The following is a 7,631-nucleotide window of genomic DNA, read 5'->3' on the forward strand; positions in this document are numbered from 1 at the left end:
AGTTGATTACCATCAGTATACCAATGAAATCAATATCTATTTCAATATCCAACACAACTTACACAAATAATGATCTAGCAGGTTGTTTAGAAATATTCCTCACAACTCTTGTTATAAAGCACAACGATACTTAAATAGATAGATGGCCCAATTATTAGATAATTCCAAAGTCAAAACATAATGCTATTCAGATATGGAAGATATTAACAATTCATATTTCACAACCCTACATATCACCGAAGAAATTAGACTGATGAACATTTGTATATCTCTCTTCATTGAAAATAGGTCCATATTCGAAATTGACAAATGTTCACAATGGATAACCTCTTTAAACACAAATATTCATTCTATTGTATTACAAAGCTATTCAAACCATAATAACTTCAAACATATCATATCATTATTATAGACTTATCAAGATATGTAAACTCTAAAATATATAAATATTTTAGCACTCTTTAATGAACAATTTATGCAGTTTTCAAGTATATAAATAACCCTTTCTGTTGGTTTTCACTTTATTTTGTTATATTTTACTATATCCATGAGAACGCGTTATCTTAGTGAATTTTATATTAAATACATGTTATTTTACTATTTTTTGGGATTAATTAGGCAAGAGGAAAGGATGACAGAATTTGGTAGTATTTGGGTCTTAGACAAGTACGGGATGAAAGATTAATAATGTAGTCACATGGACTTCAAAATGGTGTTGATCTAGAATTAATTCTAAGAAGGCCTAATATTGCCTAAATTAAAAGCCAAAAACCAATTCCACCTTCCTATATTTTTTTACCAGGAAATAAATTAGCAAATATCCATTGCTAAACTTAGTAGCCCCTAACTACCCATTCAACTCCCAAATCTAATAAATTTGACCCCAACATTTACTAAATAAAAATCAACACATTTTTCTTCTTGAAACAAGCCTTACTCATCCACATTATTGCTCAAAATAGCAGTAAAAATACCATCACTTTTTGACAACTTATTGACTGGCCATATATGGAAGGAACAAGTTAACTTCCTCACTAAAATTAGCAAGGAAGCAATCACTGTTTCCACATGGCAAGATCTGGTGGAATGTTTTACCATATTTTCTAAGTTTAGAAATGAAATTACTACATTTCAGCAATCTGATGATGAGTCCTTATATTAGGCATGGGAATGATTTAAAGAGTTATTACTAAAATGCCCTCATCATGGTATTCCTCATTGCATTCAACAGAAGACCTTCTTCAATGGTTTCAAAGCTCACACGAAAATGGTGGTAGGCGCTTTAACTAACGGAGCTCTTCTTTCAAAGTCATACAATGAAGCATGTAAGATTCTTAAAATAATTTCAAGTCAAAACTACTAGTGGCCGACCCATCAAACAGCCAGAGGGAGAAGGGTGGCAGGAGTTTATGAAGTTGACACTTTTACATCTTTAGCAGCTCACGTATCTACTATGACTTCCATGCTTAAGAAAATTTATGTTAATAGTTGCAACACTAACATGATAGGTTAGCAACCAAGTCAATTCAAGAACATCGCGTGTGTTTACTATGGTGATGGTTACACATTTGAAGAATACCCATCAAACCCAGAATCTATCTTCTATGTGGGAAACCAACATCAAAGTAGGAATGACCCAAGTCCGCAATCGAATCATTACAACCTTTCATGGTGAAATCATCCTAATTTCTCTTAGAGTAATCGAGGGATTGGTCCAGGTAATTCCTATATGCATTCTTGATGAAATAATTTGTCAGGATTTTCTTAATAGATTTAGAAACCTTAATTGCATACATAAATAATTATATTTATCCAATATATAAACAAATTGATGTATTTATTTCTTTAAATATAAATGATTAAATCAAAATTAAAGTTTCAAGTATACATTTGAACCACAATTAAAGTATCACGTGTATAATTACACCAAATTAAAGTTTATGTATACAATTGCACATTAAATCAAAGTTCATGTATAATTTTGAGATTTATCCCATTTAGAAACAATTAATCTTTGTGCTTGCATGTGGTCATCCTTTCTAACAATGTGAATGCATAAGAAGTATTACAAAAATCATGAGAACATGATCAACCTTTAATATGTTTTTTAAGGTCACTTAGGGCTTTAAGGAAAATGACTTAGGTATGATAATAAGGAAATTAGGTTCACAAACCTTAAGCACCTAGTCACTTTTTAATTCAATTAAGAACAAAGTATCATATTTCCTTCTTCCTCATATTCAAATTGTAACATTCTCAACTCAACACAATTCATTGGATCCTGATTTCGGGTGTGACTACACAAAATACTTAAACAGAAATATCGAAACAATTACCATAAACTTCTTACTAAAATCATTTCTCTAATTATTTAACTGATAGACTTAATATTTGAAAACAAGGGGAAAATATTACAAAATAAGTCATTACATCAAACTTGTTACAACATATACAATATAAAAGTTTGCTATAGACAGACTCTTAGGGCGTAATCCTAACTACGTTACTTTTCCACTGTATGCATAATAACCCACTTTGTCGCTAACTTGGCATACTCCTAGCATCGTCTCCCCTGGTGCATACTCTAACTACACCCCAGAAACAAAACCAAACAATGTAAGTTTTGAAGAACTTAGAGAGTTTTATCACAAAAATATGTGGGCAGAGACTTTAAATAACTTGAAGAAGATTTGTGCACCATCATCTTTCTGAACCACTTTCTTCTGTATCGGACGGATACTATTACAGACTCGATTTCCACTTATATGCCAATTCTCTTACTCTTAACATACTAATTCTTTCTTATCTAACTAACTGTAGATTCTTCCAGACATTTCATACATCTCCTTATCTCATGGACACTTATCAAAAGAACTTGCCTTAAGAGCCCACTTCATACACATTATAACTTAACACATACCCTTATACAAAAACAGTTGCTTCCAAACAATAAACATTGGCGGATACATACATATTTGGCGAATACTTACACGAATCTGAATACCACCAAACTAATGATAATGTACTACTCAAATAATGTAGATAAATTCCGTACAACTTCTTCACAGAGCCCCAAAATCTCGGAATTACAATACCTCATATTCCAAATGGTTTTAGAAGAAATCATTATAAAACCCAAATATGGCAGATTCCAGATAATAATGATTGAACCACTACATATCACAGACGAACTCACTTTAGCAATTTCTTAGGTCACACATAGCTACAGATACGTCGATATTCAATACTAATAGATTATCATGGTAGATACCCTTCTTAACATACACACACACATTTCTATTTAAGAATAAGCCCTTAACCTCAGACATATCATAAATTTTATCTCAGCAATACTTCATATAGAACTATCAGAATTTATCCATAACTTACCACAAAGATGGATGAGCACATTTTATCAAACAAACTTGGTAGAACATGCCACAAGGGCCAAACAAATATATGCCATAAAAGGCATTATACACAGTCTTTTTTTTACTATCTTAGTAGACTTCATAGAAGGTGCCATAGGTTTTTTCCTTATGGATTGATACATAATTTCATGTATCGTGATCTTTCATTTTGATTCATACACTATCGAAGGCTACACCATGAATATAAGTACAGACATATCATGCCATGGGTCTGAACCACATGGTCTTACACACATTTATTTATCATGATCTTCCATTTAAATTCATACACTATCGAAGCCTACATCATGAATATAAATACAAGTATATCATGCTATGGTTCTTAACCACATGGTCTTACATGCATTCATATATCGTGATATGCTATTTTGATTCATACACTACCGCTACACCATGAATATAAGTACAGACATATCATGCCATGGGTCTTAACCACATGATCTTGCACATATTCATTTATCGTGATCTTCAATTTTGATTCATACACTATCAAAGGCTACACCATGAAAATAAATATGAACATATCATGCTATGGTTCTTAACCACATGGTCTTACACACATTCATGGATCGTGATTTACTATTTTGATTCATACACTATCGAAGGCTACACCATAAATATAAATACAAACATATCATGCCATAGGTTTTAATCACATGGTCTTACACACATTCATGTATCGTGATCTATCATTTGGATTCATACACTATTGAAGGCTACACCATGAATATAAATATAGGCATATCATGCCATGGGTCTTAATCACATGGTCTTACATACATTCATGTATTGTGATCTGCCATTTCGATTCATACACTATCGAAGGCTACACCATGAATATAAATACAAGCATATCATGCCATGGTCTTAACCACATGGTCTTACACACATTCATGTATAATGATATGCTAATATGGTTAGCATTATAATTGCCCTACAAGAGGTTTTACAATGGGACATTTCTCATTACCTACTTACCCAGATTTGATCACGTTCCTGACTGACTCATACTTTTCATGTCACAAGCTTTACCGACATACTTACCAATTAGCATTCCTCTCAACAGAACTTATTACATATCATCATAACACTTATCTCATCTTTACTATACTCATACACTCACCAATTATTGTAGAAATAATTATATTCTATATATATATATTTATATATATTTCTTCTACTTGAAAAGTTTAATTAAAAGAGAGTCAAAGTAAAGACTCACCTAATACTCACCTACTGTTATTCAAAACTCTATATTCAACCATCCTTCTCGAACCAGCAGTAACAACCAAAGTTGGAATGATCACTGATTAAACCAAGAATTCTTAACTTCTAGCTTAATAAAGACAATATATCATTGGATTTAAGAAAAATAATCAGAAAGTACTCCCGAAAAAAGAAGAAGAACCTCCTTCAGAACCCTTCTCACCTATATAAGTATAATCCATCCTACCTATTGGAACTTAACAAGTGTCACACATTTCATAATTTGCCCTTTTAGTGGTCTACAATCTCTGAGAGAGATATAAATGAAAATTTTTCAGTACAAATATCAAACTAGTCTATCTAGTTGGTTCCTAACTAGGTTACTTTACAACTTAACTAGCATAGGACTTTAGACAAACAAGACGTTCTATACCTTTGGCAATAATTCATATCATACTTACCACTTTTCACTCAGCATTATCTTTTCCATTAAATAACAGAATATCTAAAATAAAATGTTCACTTACACGACGATTACAATATGCCAAAAGAAATATTTGGACGGATTACACTTCAACAAACAGATTATTTCACTACTACACGCCTAAATCTTGGATTTGCTAGAGTTAATGTGTAACACATACATCTTTTTCTGTCATAACTTATTTCACCAATACCCTTTGACAAAGCATGAGAATTTTAGAGAAGCAAATTTCAAAATATTTAGCAATAAACACAATTAAGCACTTATATTGCTATTTTTTTTTCCTTTTAGGCTTTCTTTTTTTTTTTTTTACTTTTTCACTTCTATGAATTTAGGATAATTACATTTAACATGAGTGTAGATGACAACCCAAACACCTATCCTGAATTACTCAGTTAATCATACTTAAACAACTTTTGAATTTACTCATAACTACATTAGAGGAATATATTAGGAAACACCAAACCTTTTTTTACATGAAAATAACTGATAGCCAAATACCTGCCCTCAGTTACTCAGTTGCCCCACTATTTCTTTTGAAACTCATGATATAGCCAATTGAGTAATCATACTCATGATTTATTATAAAGGGTAATCAATTAAGCACAAATTTCAATCTCATCATTCAATACTTTAACCTCAAAAATAAATCCATAAGCACTAATACTTAAAGTATTCAAATTAAGAAAAAGGGTAAATGCTAAAATATAATCAAATTAAGAACATGGGCTACTTCAACGAAAAAGGATAAAATATGCTCAATATATAGGTTCAAAGGAAATTTATATTATGTTTGCTCAAACGACTCAAACGATCAAAAAAATTTACCTAGCTCATTCCTTAAAAATCATATTTCATTCAAAATCATTCTCTTGAAAATTCTAAAATCGATTACATAAAAGACACTTCAGATCGGATAGTGTATAAAAAATATTTACATGTGAAGGATCTATTTTTCTAACAAAAATCCTAACAACTTAAATTAGAGCTATACGATATATATCAAGTCACCATATAGGTTTCGATAATTAAACTTAGTTGGCATCAACATTGTTGCTTGGGCAAGAGAACATGGGTTTGAACGTGTTCAAGCATGCTTATCCTTCTATTTAAGGGTTAGATGAGCTATGGCTAGTTCTAGGAATTGTATAAAAAAATTCTTGTTAATGACAAGGCATAGTTAAATCACACAACATATTAATAAAAGATTTTAGATACTTCTAACTTCTGAATGCTAATAATCTCTATCTTTTTGAGCAATTTTTGTGGTTTCTACGAGATGGAATATTTCTAACTACTAGATGCTATTTATAGAGCTAAACTTAACATTTAATTTATATATAATTCTAATATGAATTAAGTGATAAGTAGTTGATAAAATATTTTTTCCTATTTTATGCTTAGAATTTTATTTATTAAAACTCAACTTTACATCAACTTTTTAAATTGAGTTACCTTACTTAAATTATAAATTTAATTGTTAAATTATACGTGGAGCTTAATTTACATCAACATTCTTTTAGTACTTAAATTAAAAACTTAACTATTAAACTAAATTATTACATTATAAGTTGATGTTTGCTCAAGATTCTTTCAACTATTAAATCAAAATTATTATCAATATTTCACGATAATGTTTTTAAATTGTTAAATTTACATTAATTTATAATTAAATTATAATTATTTTAACAATGATAATATCACAATTTACAATAATCTTGTTGGGAAAGTTGATGTTGTTTGTTCCATGTATTGTTATAACGAAGTTGTTTCTTTACTTGGGCCTTGAATAGGTTTCATTTGTGTCGAGTCCAGTGTGACAGCCCTAAATTGACCCTAGTCGGGAAGTGGTTTCGGGACCGCTAAACCGAGTCACCGAAGTATTTGAATATGATATTTATTGTCTAAAATATGTGAATATGAATGTGTGAAAGTTTTAAGCTTCGATTTAGCCGATTGCATGTGAATTTAGTTAATAGGACTTATGTGTGACACTTTTGAAATGTGATAGGTTAATCTATAAGGATCTATTAAACAATGTAGTGAAAACAATGGTTTTGCATGTCAAATACTCCTTTTTTTATACATAGTGGCGGCCATGATGGTACATATATTAAAATATGTAGTAAATCTTAATTAAATGGTTATTATTTTATGTAAAAGAAAGGAAATAAATAAAAGAAATAATAAGGATAATAAAAGAAAAGAAGAATGAAAGGGTGATGAAAAGAAAAAGAGAAATCGGTTCTTCTTGGCCGAAATGAAAAGAGGAAGAAGGGAGGGAAGCATTCGATCATCTTAGGTTAATATTAAGGTAAGGAGTTTATACTAGTTCTTGAAATTTTAGTTGATCTTGGGTGAGATATCAAGTTATTTTTGTAACCCATGTTGAAATTTTGATTTTGGAATGAGTAAGGTTTTCGGCTATGGTAATTAACAAGGGCGATAGTTGTTGTTTCATGCTAAATCTAGATGAACAATGGTAGTTTGCTTATATCTTGATATTTATG

At 30.6% G+C, this 7,631-nt stretch overlaps 1 non-coding gene across 1 annotated transcript; it reads right to left on the bottom strand.

The window, feature by feature from the left end:
• Positions 1 to 1,105: 1,105 nt before the first annotated feature.
• LOC128287386 (small nucleolar RNA R71) lies at positions 1,106 to 1,212 on the bottom strand. Its single transcript, XR_008278086.1, has one exon. It is a non-coding gene; the product is annotated as a small nucleolar RNA R71 (small nucleolar RNA).
• Positions 1,213 to 7,631: the final 6,419 nt, after the last annotated feature.

Source organism: Gossypium arboreum, chromosome 13 (genome assembly GCF_025698485.1).
Source record: "Gossypium arboreum isolate Shixiya-1 chromosome 13, ASM2569848v2, whole genome shotgun sequence".
Lineage (NCBI taxonomy): Eukaryota > Viridiplantae > Streptophyta > Magnoliopsida > Malvales > Malvaceae > Gossypium > Gossypium arboreum.